At 39.1% G+C, this 10892-nt stretch overlaps 1 pseudogene; it reads left to right on the top strand.

The window, feature by feature from the left end:
• Nucleotides 1-10031: 10031 nt before the first annotated feature.
• Nucleotides 10032-10892, top strand: LOC101997873 (annotated as a pseudogene).

The raw sequence follows: 10892 nt of genomic DNA, 5'->3' as shown, positions 1-10892 counted from the left end.
TGTAGTTCATTAACAAAAAGTAATTCATATGTGATTTAATAGTGGTCCTTAGAAACAATTTTGTAGTTCTGACATGTATTATTTGTACCTATTTCAGAAAGGAAAAATTAAGAATAATAATTGTCAATGATAAATGATGATCAAAAGTCTCTCTGTTTCTCTCTCACACACTCCATCCTCCTCCCTCTCCCTTGATCAAATAATTTGAACACTTTCAGTAAAAGGTCAGATCAGATATTCTGCCTACACAGTTCATGACAAGGCAACAGTAGCTGACAGTAACGTGTGTAAGGTATTAAGGAGTGAGGACAGAAGAAGGTTGGTACCAACAGGCCACAAATCCAGTTCTAGGAGAACCACAAAACCTCAGAAGGCATGCTCTAATCGCAAGGGACCTAGTGTTAGCTCCAGTAGCTGCTTCTTGCTAGATACGTCAGTGTACAGTTTCCTCATTTGTAAAATAGAGATGACAGTGGCTTCAGACTCATGGGGCTGTTAGGTCATAAACACACAGTAAACCAGGTACACAGCAGACATTCAGTGGGTTCCATTTCCAGCGCACTGCTGAAGTGAGAACATCAGTTTTTTTAGTTCTGTTTTTAAAGTTCATCTTTTTATTAATGTTGTTTGTGGAGTTCATGTCTGTGTGTGGGCATGTGCTCATGAGGGCAGGTGCCTACATAGGCCAGAGTCAGCAGATACCCCAGGGGTGGGCGTTCAGACAGCTTTTGTACGTCACACACATTTACGAGCTAAATGAAAAAAAGCTTTTAAAGACAAGCAAAATATTTTATAAAATTTGGTACTACTTACATTTAAGAAAAAGACTTTATTATTTTGATTTGGTAACGTGAACTCATAGTTAATTATTATAATTCTAAATCTTATTTATTAAAAGTATATAAACTCACAATATATGAACACACTAGAAAATTTATGAATCAAAGCCTACGGAACCATGTTAACTGCACAAGCTTGAAAGAGAACTGAAAAGCACAGGGAAGGAAGGGTAAAGGACTGGAGACTGGGTTCCTGTTGGGTGCAGAATAAAAAAAAATCTCTTTCACAGTCCATACTCAGTTCAGAAAGCAATTCATTCAAGAATGCTGACTATCAAGGAGTGCCTGTACCTTTAACATCATCTAGTTTACAATCCCCACTGAGATAAGATGGTCCCTAGGGTATAGCCATGCTTGTGAACCTGCTTCTAGTGTCTTATATTAGTGTCCCCACAAAAGTGATTGTTTCACAGACAAACTGCTTCTCTTGAGTCTTGGAAGGTGTGGGGGTAAAAGTATTTAAAATATCTCTGTAGGGAAAACTATGTGGTCAACACAATATCATAAAAAGATCTTGTTTCTCACTGGGGATTTTTATTTATTTTCCTAGATTTATGTGATCACGTTGAAAATATCCTATCATTATTAGTCTTTGTTCTGTTATGCTACTTTCCTCGCTCTTATCAGCATGTGTGACATGAAGGTGGTCAGATGTGAGCGAGAGCACGGGAACCCATCAGCTGTGCTTCTGCCACCCAATTGTTCTCCGCTCTTCTTGCCAGGAGCCTAGCCCACAAAGCTTGGCTTTGATCTGACCTGACTCTGTTTGATGAAGCCGGCTGTAGATGCTCTTCATGGAGACAGCGATTTCAGATAATGCCGTGCTGAAGAGATGCTATCTCCTACCACGTGTACGTGGAAAGCTATCTACTCTGGGGCACACTTGTTTCTAGGAGTCCTAAAAATGAGGTGTCTGTGAAATGGAAGGCACCTATTTACCTGAGTTACCACGGCCCTCTTGAGACAAACCAAATTTAGTAGCAACAACTGAGTGACATTGTATACCGTGAAACCTGAGAGTCATATTCGAGGGATTAGCTAGTGAGGTTCTTGCTGCCCTTGGCTGAGCAACTATAAACGTGCTCTGTCTTCTGCCAGAACATCCCCAGTGGCTGAGAGTGAACAGGAATACAATACATGGTTGGAAGTGAAGTTACAGGGATGTGGTCGGAATCCTGAAATCCCATTCTGACTTTTGCTACAATATAGGAGGGGGATTCAGGTTTCATGCTGACCACTATTGGAAGAAAGAATTTAGTTCTCACAGTGAGTGAATTATGTACCCGATGTGCATAGTTCAAGTTGCCATAATGCACAAAGTTATCTTTACATACATTTTATATTTGCAAATGTAAAAATTCAATGTAAAACTCCAAACTCCATGGCTTCCTTTCCAAATGTCTATTCTAATTGTATAGACTTTCACTGAGTACATACAATTACTGTCTGGTTAATTTTGATGTGTGATAGATTTTGGTTTGCAAGGTATTTTTTTTTCTAGTGAAATTTATAAAATTTAAAAAAGAAATCACACTTTCAAAACTGAACGCATGAGTTTGTTGGTGTCACAACGATAAACTGGGTCATATCATCACATCTGAGCTGGTGGATTGATGTGGAGGTCAATTCCTGTCTGCGCAGAAGCATCTAAGGAAACGGCACTGTTGTGCAGTTGCACAGTTTTCATGCAGAGACTTGGAAGTCTTTCGTCTTTCAAAGTTAGTGAATAAAACTGGAGCTCTTACTCAGCTTCCTTTCCCTTTAGAAACTGAAAAAGATATGCTTATCTGGAAGGCTCAAGCAATCACACACTCAGTGACATCACTCTAGGGCTTCCTTCAAGTTTCCCATGACTCCTCTTGTCTTCCAGATGTGAGGGCTTCCCACGTTCTGACTTTACTCATTTACCTCCACAGAAACATGCTCCAAATAGTTTGTTTTTATCTAAATTAAGTTTTGGGTTGGGACAGTCCATCTTGTCTGACACATTTTGCAGCAGTATCCAGAGAAGTTCTTGTGTGCATGTCTTGTCCTGACCAATACACATGGTTTCTAATACAAAACAGTCCTTCAAAGATAAGGCAAGGACTTAGGGTTTGACCTTCTCAGCTCGGACTCATGAGATTAAAACAGAGCTTACTAACTAGGAGACTTTTCAAGAGGGCACTGATTAGTTTCTGGTTATTAGCAAAACATTCTGACTCTGTGGAATATGTATTGTAAGCACAATTTAATGACAAATTTTGAATAAAACCTACACCACAATATTTTAAATATTTTATTTTTTTCCTAATTATTATAACAGTCAATCATTTAATGGATACAGAAAATAATTAAACACAGTCTCCTGAAATTCCTCACACCATAGAAAATCATTGTCAATGACTTGAAGTTCAGTTTATTCTCTTTTCATTTGTATTTATGCCAAACTATACATTTTAAAGAAAAAAATCCATGCTTATATACATATTGATTTTTCAGTTGTTTTTTTCATACCTACTACTTTTATGTATGTATGTATGTGTGTGTGTATGTATGTATGTATCTATCTATCTATCTATCTAGCTATCTATCTATCTAGCTATCTATCTAGCTATCTATCATCTATTTCAAGTGATACTAAGTATTAAAACACATTTGGGAAGAAAGTCTTAATTTTGTACACTGCTTGCTGAAGTATCTAGGTAAATCCTAAGATCCACCAAATACAGAAAACTTGAAATGGAAAAACAAGAAAATTGTTCAGTGACAATATGATACTCTTTAAATAAATTGTGTGGGTCACAACCCCTTTTGGGTTTTAATGACCTTTCCACAGGGGTCACATATCAGATATCCTGCATATCATATGTTTGCATTTTAATTCTTAACAGTAGCAAAATTATGGTCATGAAGTAGCAACAAAAATAATTTTATGCTTGAAGGGGATCACCACATGAGGAGCTATATTGAAGGGCCACAGCATTAAGGAGATTGTGAGTCACTTCCTTAGTGATAATATAATGTACAACTGGGAAGTCTGTAGGGAAGGTGGTCCCTGCATGTCTGCGTTCAAGAGAGACTCCACATGACATCATGGGGAGTGACCGCCCTCTGAATAACCCTTCTTTGCATGCCATGCACCTTTCTTCTTCATTCCTATCCAAGATTTCTGTATTTTATGTAATTTTAAAAGTTTTTACACTTCTATGTTTTCCTGTACCTTTAATAGTCTTTCTATGTACTTTTCTAATTTTAATAGCTCCAATTCCTTTCGCGAGCTTATCATTTCTGCTATAAAAAATGTATAGAACTTATGGGAAGCCATTTCAGTCCCATCTAAATATCTGGGCTTTTTAAAATTAATAACTTGCACACATGAAACTTGCTTGGACTTAAGCACATTTGCGAATTCACGTATCTATCTTGCCCTAAATTTGCTGTCTTTCTTGCTCTCGCCTTCCTTTCTCCCACTGTAGTAACCAGGGCACAAGGGCAGCTGGAACATGTGGCCTTTTATTTGATCAAAGGTAATGATCAACCAGGCCCTGAGGAAGATAGGTCAGCTGTCCAAGTTCAGCTACCCCATAGAATCTTTGTATGTGCTCCCTAATTGTGAGCCCATCTGTGCCATCACCAAGAAGGGAAAACCTCTCCAGAAGTAGAGGGGTCGACACACTCCGATCAGGACATTTAAAGTGGTTTCAGACATACATTAGTAGGAGTTGCCTCTGTTGCTGGAAATCTGTGCGTGATTCATGTCTGTGACTCCAAAGGGCCACAGAATGTTTGCTTCTGTTTGTTTGCCAACTTAATCCATCTATTATCTTCTTTCCATTCATCATCATTTCTGACTCTTTGCTTCTCTTTCTCTCTTCTTTACATTTTAAGAAAAGGACACATATCTCAGCTTTATGCCAAGAAACCACAAAATGTGTTCATGTACTCTACAGTTTATTGATTCATTAGCTATGGCTTTTAGAAAAAAGGCTCTTTATTATTTTTTTATGAGAATGATGTAGGGACAAATTTATTCCAGGATGCCCTAGGTGTTCGTTGTATTAATTTGCTTCTTTGAGCACGTGAATAAAATATATAAAGTATGGTGGAGTTTCCTTCTTTCTTTTTTTATGGGGGGGCCAGGGTTTTTATATAGCCTTAGTACCTGTCCTGGAACTAGCTCTTGTAGACCAGTCTGGTCTTGAATTCACAGAGATCTGCCTGCCTCAGCCTCCTGAGTGCTGGGTTAAAGGCATGTGCCACCACTGCCTGGCATATAGTGCACTATCTATGAATATGTCTTTTAGATACATTCAGGTAGTAATAATATTTAACTTCTCTCAGACCATGCAGTAAAGCTTCATTAAGTGTCACTGAGATTTCGGGTCATTTTGATACTACAAGCTCATTTATTCCCCGTGTCTCATTCCTTGCACAGGTTCTGGTTCCCAGGATACAGATCCTAGTTGTTTACATCACAGTCAAGTGCCAGCTAGGAAAATGACGTCTATCAGCCAAAGACGACTGACTCCACTTCTGTAGATGATATGCCTTGGTGCTTCACAACATGTTTTATGTGTTGACTGATCTATTCATAAATGAACTTAGAGCTGTTAATGAAAGGTAGTGACAGCTGGCAATGGGTAAGGTAGGGTGAATAAAGAATTGTCATATCAGTCATATATGCCAAAGGAAAAATATGAAAAGGAAAACTAGGATATGGTTATTGATTTAAAGAAATATGAATACTTCAGCAATACAGAGAAATTAAAAGAAGTTGTCTAAGGAAGTCACATGTCCTGACCAGGCTTCTTTGCCATAGCTATTTTCACACTCTGATCATTTGTATGCATTCGTGGGGTCAAGACGACAAACTACTAAGCCTTTAGCCAATAAAATATCTCAGCACCCAGGAGGCAGAGGAAAGCAGGCTACTGTAAGTGCAAGGCCAACATGGTCTACACAGTGAGTTTCAGGAGAGAAAGGGCTAGACAGAGAAACCCTGTCTTGAAAAACCACCACCACCACCCTACCACCACCGACAACAACAAAAACAGGACACTTCCCCATATTTCCTAAGCCTTACTCAATCCTCTAAATATCAATATCCTCGGAGATTTTTAAAAGTCATTTCTTTGTCCAATACACATACTTTTCATGAGCAGTAATTTTACTTATAATTATAATACTTATCTGCATGTCTACAAGTACATGAGAGTGTTAGAATGTGTCTCAGAGGTGAGCTGGATGTCAGCAATGAAGTGTGTGTGTGTGGGGGGGTGCCTATTGTACCTTTTACTGGGTGATAAAAAAGCTAAAAATGTAATGCCTGTTAACAAGCATGCTCACAGCTACCTGTTGCTCTACCAGAACATTCTACTTCACGAGGAAAGTGATTTATCTTTATGTGCTCTTGGAATTCAGACACTCAGTGAATGCCATGAGATGTACCCATTAACTTGGATTTTGTTGCAATCTCTGCCTTATGAAGATTTTTGTGGTGTGTCACTTTGATAATGGGGCTTCTCTTTTGGGTGAGGACCACTGAATTGGGAGGAGGATATGCAGTTGGTGGCATCATTTTATTGCTGAGGTAGCAACTCAGAGATAGTTAACCAGATAAGGAAGTAGATCTGATGTGGGTTTTTACCTTCACTCACCAATTTCCTACATCATTTCAGTTTTCATTTGCCAGGATGTGAAGACTTTGAAGAAGAAGGCTTTTCAACAGACAAAGGTTGCAAGTCTTGATGAGATACAAGAAAACACAATTGACAGCATGGGCAGTGGGTGTCATGGTATGGTTGATACTGCTCACAAATTTAAAACATATCTTCATGACCACATGTGTATGCTTCCAACGATTACAGTTCCCAAGAGTTTCATGATGAAAATAAGGTAACTGGGATATGTTCCTATGACACTACAAGGTCCGTCTATTTAAAACGGTTCCTCCTCTTTCTGTTCTTCATCAGAGAGTGCAGCAGGAACACACCACTTCCTTCTTGATCAGTTGGCAGCACCACATGTGTGATCTCCTGATCAGGTATTTTCCCTCCCATCTCTTGCCACCACCTTCTCTAATGCTCAGTCAATATTCTCTGTATTTTCAGTTTATTCTTTATTTTTAGCATTTTATTTTTTTTTCTCTATAAACCCACGATGACCTTATACTCACTATTCTGTTTCAGTCCCAACTGATAAGATTACAGATGCCCATCACCACACCTGGCCAGTATTCTCCTTTTTTTTTTTTTTAGCTTATCACATTTATTCTGAGTGTTGGGACCTTAACCATATCATGCCTATAATACCATAGTATATTTGCCATTGATCAAGAAATTAGGCATTTTAGGAACCAAATATAACTTTCATTTTATACCTAAGGCTTTGACCTAGAATTTGTTCCTACTCCAGCAGATGAGACTGTCTCTAGGAAAAATTGTTCAAACAAAAGATTTATCTTCATATGACTCGAAAAACTCTTTGCCTTTTATTTTATTTATTTATTTATTAAAGATTTCTGTCTCTTCCCCGCCATCGCCTCCCATTTCCCTCCCCCTCCCCCAATCAAGTCCCCTTCCCTCATCAGCCCGAAGAGCAATCAGGGTTCCCTGCCCTGTGGGAAGTCCAAGGACCACCCACCTCCTTCCAGGTCTAGTAAGGTGAGCATCCAAACTGCCTAGGCTCCCCCAAAGCCAGTACGTGCAGTAGGATCAAAAACCCATTGCCATTGTTCTTGAGTTCTCAGTAGTCCTCGAAAAACTCTTTGATGAACACTAACTACTTGCTCTGAGCATTGACAGGAAATTGGATTTGATTCCTTGGGAAGGTCTGTGTGGAAGATGTGTCTGGATAGTTTCTCATGTCTAAGGGAATGTGAGATAGCCACCCAACATTGAAAGCGGATGAGTTGCTAGGCTATTGAGAGGTGTGTTTGCATGGAGGAATAATTTCAAGGGAGGAAGCCATATGTTTATAACCTCATCAATACTCACTGAACTTGAAAGTGTGAATTGTGACATCTCCATTGAGAGTGGGTCAAATTGAGACTCTGTTATGCCTAGATTTCAATAAGCTTGGGTACTTATTGCTATTTACTCTCACTTACATTTTTACTTGCTTCCCAGTATGTGTGGAGTTCATCATCTCTTACCTCTTTCATAGATCTCCCTGTCTCCAAAGATACAGTTATACTTAATTTGAACACTGACAGATGTTTGTGGATTGAAGGTCTTTTAGGGGGATTTAGACCAACAAAGCGATTGACAATAATCTACTTTTGAGGTATCCTAAAGCAGTTTCTTCTAATGATTTCTCAGCGTGAGCATAAATCAGCATATTAAATATTATTTCTGTGAAAATTAAATTAATGTGTCTTGTTAACACTTTAAAAGAATTATGTAAGAATAGTGAAATACATTAGTCATAGTCTACGAATTTTGCTTTAAGTATTTTTAATGTGGAGTCCCGTTCCTCTAATTCCAAAATAGGTCAGGCAAAATCATATGTTTACCCCCAAATGCCATTCACTGGAAAAGTTAACAGCTGGCTGGGATAGTACAAGCATTCGGCATGGGAATATCTGAGGCTGAAACTCTCTGAGAAGTTGAGCCTATCATCTAGACAACTCTTTGTGATCAGGAATACTTTATACTTGAATTTACATATTAAGGTTCAATGAAAACTAGGGTGGAGTTATTATTGATCATTTCCAGCGAACTAAGAAATTACTATTTTTAAAGACTATTAACCACTTTTAAAAATAACAATAGTTGGGAAGCAAGTTGTGGAGATGTCTCTGCTGGTGAAGTGCCTGCCAACCCAATATGAGGACCTGAGTTCAGATCTTAAGCACGGGGCACACCCAGAGTTGGGGAAGCAATGACAGGATGATTCTTGGAGTTTGCTGCCCAGCCTACCCCAAATCTGTCTCAAAAGAATAAAGTACAATTGAAGGAGAGACACCCAATATTCTGTTGCTATGATAAATGTTGAGACCAGAAGCAATGAAGGTAAGAAAAGGGGTTATTTGGTTTACAATTCCATTGAAAGAGGAACTCAAGCAAGAGCTTGTAGCAGAAGACATAGAGTAATGGTGATTTCTGAATTATTCTCTGACTTACAGGCTCATACTTAACTAGTTTTTTTGATAGCTAGGGACTATCTAGGGATAGTGCCACTCACAGTGGGTTGTGCCCACCTACATTAATCAAGACAAACTTCCTACTCCACAGCCCAATGTGATAAAGATAATTACTTTAGTAAGACTCCATTTTTAGGAGTTTCAAGACTGTGCCAACAACAACAACAACAACAACAACAATTGGCTGATTGGTACTATCACCTATAATCCTAGCATTTGGAAGTCTTCCACTTCCTTCCCTGCTTTAGAGGAGGATTGTAAGTTCAAGGCCATTCTGATCAAGGTAGTGAGACTCTTTTGAAGGGTATGTGTGGTGGTGAGATACAGTAGGTGGGAATTGATTGTTATAACATATTCATATGAAAAGCCTATATAGCTACCAACAACTTTCTGTCAAAATCAACTACACAGTACAGAAAGGTTCACAAGCAGTAAGTATATACCAATATACACAGAGATGTGTTAAAATCGTGTATCCACATGGACATTGTGTGTATATGTAAAATTATGTAGAGACTTTATTTATGAGTATGTGGAATTTCCTTTCTTTTTTATTCCTATGCATCTTTGCTACTGTCATGAAGAAAAACATTCTCCACTGTTGCTAAGAACGCATTGGTCACTGCCTAGCTCATTTCTCTATGGAGATAAGCATGGTTAATGGGATTTCACTTCTCTTTGACTCTTAAGAGCCCTAGTTCTGCTCCATTCACTGCCACGTTGTTCGAACAATGTATATGGTGAAGTTTCCATTTAAAATTGATAAAGCTCTCCTTTTTTTTGACTTACTTTTCAATTTTAACTTAAAATAATACGGAATAGAGCTCTCTATTTGCATCCTTATTATAGATTGGAATGTGGGGACTGCCCCGGCCTGCCTATCTGCTACCACAACCCCTCCCCCACAATGGTTACAGCCGCAAACCTTCTGGAACCCGGAAGTGACGCAAGATATACAGCGCTGTTGGGAAGAGTCTGATTTGTAAGCACCAGAAGTTCTACCCCGACGCAGGCGGCTGCTGCTACGGAGACTCTTTGGGGAATCTTTGGGAAAACCATTGGTCGCCATGTCTGACGAGGAAACAAAACCTTCAAATGAGGTCTTCGAGACTAAGAAGGAAAAAGTTATTAAAGTCAAAGTGATTGCACAGGATGGAAATGAGATACACTTCAAAGTGAAAATGACAACGCAACTCAAGAAACTCAAAGAAACCTATTGTCAAAGACAGGGCGTCCCATCGAATTCACTGAAGTTTCTCTTTGAAGGCCAGAAGATTGCTGATAACCACACCCCAGAAGAGCTGGAGATGGAGGAGGAAGACGTGATCGAAGTTTATCAGGAACAAATGGGGGGTCATTGAGTGGTTTAGATATTCTTCGTAATTCGTCTTTTCCCTCCATACTGTTTTATTTTTTTAAATGGTTCTTTTGCTAAGTGGTATTCAGAGTGAAAATGGAATACTGTCTCTCCATCTCTTTCGAATGTCTGGCAATCTGAATTGTAGCGATCAATATTTATTATTGGTTGTTTTCATTGTGCTGATTTTGGCCATCAAACCTCAGCTTCCTTCGTATTATCTCTTCTAAATGTTCGATGTGTACCGTAAGGCTACCCTTCTCAAGACCAATTCTAGCTTTCCCATGCCGTCCAACCGGCCAGGAATTTTGGCATGCGGCTGCTTCACACATGGCAAGCGATTTTCAGGGGAAGACGGCGGCGTTTTCAGAGAACTGTGGAAAACGGCCTCTTCTTAACTTGAAGCTGCTTCTAAAACCTGAGGATCTGGACCAAGAGCAGAATACCAGGTTTGGCGTTAAGATGACAGATATGGTGATCATAACAACCCACTGCAAAGGAGCCTTCACTGAAGAGAAAGCATCTCCAGATTGAACCAGTCTTTTCAGACGAACACAGATATGTTCTAGTA

This window comes from Microtus ochrogaster, linkage group LG9, assembly GCF_000317375.1.
Source record: "Microtus ochrogaster isolate Prairie Vole_2 linkage group LG9, MicOch1.0, whole genome shotgun sequence".
NCBI lineage: Eukaryota > Metazoa > Chordata > Mammalia > Rodentia > Cricetidae > Microtus > Microtus ochrogaster.
The sequence above is the reverse complement of the archived record's forward strand: the minus strand, read 5'-3'. Positions and strand labels throughout refer to the sequence as shown.